This window comes from Chrysochloris asiatica, unplaced genomic scaffold (genome assembly GCF_000296735.1).
Source record: "Chrysochloris asiatica unplaced genomic scaffold, ChrAsi1.0 scaffold00068, whole genome shotgun sequence".
In the NCBI taxonomy this organism is placed as follows: Eukaryota; Metazoa; Chordata; class Mammalia; order Afrosoricida; family Chrysochloridae; genus Chrysochloris; species Chrysochloris asiatica.
Window position 1 is genome coordinate 1026990 of NW_006408586.1, and position 1664 is coordinate 1028653.

Sequence of the window (1664 nt, forward strand, 5' to 3'; positions counted from 1 at the left end):
CAACGTTATTCATAGCTTGTCATGATCCACTCATTCAAAAGCCTTTGCATAGTCAATAAAGTACAAATAAACACCTTTCTGGTATTGTTTGCTTTCAGTCATGATCCATTTGGCATTAGTAATGATATCCCTCATTCCACTTCCTCTTCTAAACCTGGCTTGAATTTTTGGTAGTTCCCTTTTATATGGTGCACATTTTTAAATATTATTTTTGGCAAAATTTTATATGTGCTGATAATAATTATATTGGTCACTCATTCCATTGGGTCAGCTTTCTTGGAGATGGAGAGAAATATGGATCTCTTCCAATCAGTTGGCCAAATAATTGCTCACCTTAATTAAAGTAAATAATTCTCTTGACCATTGTTCTTTTTCAAGAAGTATCTATAGGGAAACTAATTGACAACAACACCTTAAAACATTACAGACAAAATTAAGGGGACTGTGAGCTTATGTTAATTGGGAAGGACCAAATCAGAAAAACAGTGTGAGAATTATTGTATAACTTGAAGAATACAATGAACATAATTACTCATGCAGAAATTACTAAATTGGTGTTTGCTCTGCTCTATATAGTTTAAAGAATAATAAAAACAAAATAAAGCTTTAAAAATGATAAAATAACTTGCCCATTTTTTAAATTTCACCTTTGTTAATATAAAAATTACTCAGCTATAACATTTGAAGTAACAGAGTTAATAATAAAAATGTATTGATAAAGGTGCAGTATACAGAATTTGGTGTTCATGGTGGCGCTGTATGAAAGCACTGGACTGGGAACCACAAGGTCAGAAGTTGAAGCCCACTGTTACTCAACTGGAGAAATCTGAAGCTTTCTGCCCCCATAAAGATTTACAGCCTTGAAAACCTTATACCAGATTGCTATGAATAGGAAAAACTTGACAACACTTAGCAATGACAATGGCATACAGCATTTTTGCTTTTTAAACTTTTTTGGATTGCTGCTCTTATTAAGTTGTTCTTTCATTGAAAACATAAACTCTTCATGAAGGACTCTTCCTAATTATCACTCCACGGAAACCCTATACAGGGTGGCTATGGGTGGGAACCAACTCCACTGCACTTAACAGCAACAACATACTAAATTCGTTGCTTTTGGCTACTCTAGTAGGTTCATTTCAAATCCCTATAGCTATCTCTAGCATATGGAAGCTGTGTTTTCATATGAAAAGTCATATTTGAGTAGAGACCATATTTTCATGTGTCGTGATTGCTGTGGGCATTTGCTCTGAGTAAAGACCAATTTCACTGAGCTGCAGAAAATCACCACCTTCACTCTTACTTCTAAAAAAAAAAAAAAAAAATGGAAACAACGATTTGTGCAGCTGTGGGTTAAAGCACTGGAATGCAATGTCGGTTTGAACTGCAAGGTCTGAGGTTCAAGCTCACCAGTCTCTCCTTGAAAACTGCATATAGGGTCACTATGACTCGTTATGAGTTAGAACATACTTAATGACAATTTAAAATAAACAAAGTAATTTGTCAAGACATAACTGCTTGAAAACATGTACTTTACATGACAGCATCTGAAAATGTTAGAAGGATACACACAATTTAAACAACCTAAAACAATCCAGAAGATAATTTAAAATGAAAATTATTTACAAAAACTAACTAAGCATGGAATAAAGACCTCAATGTGA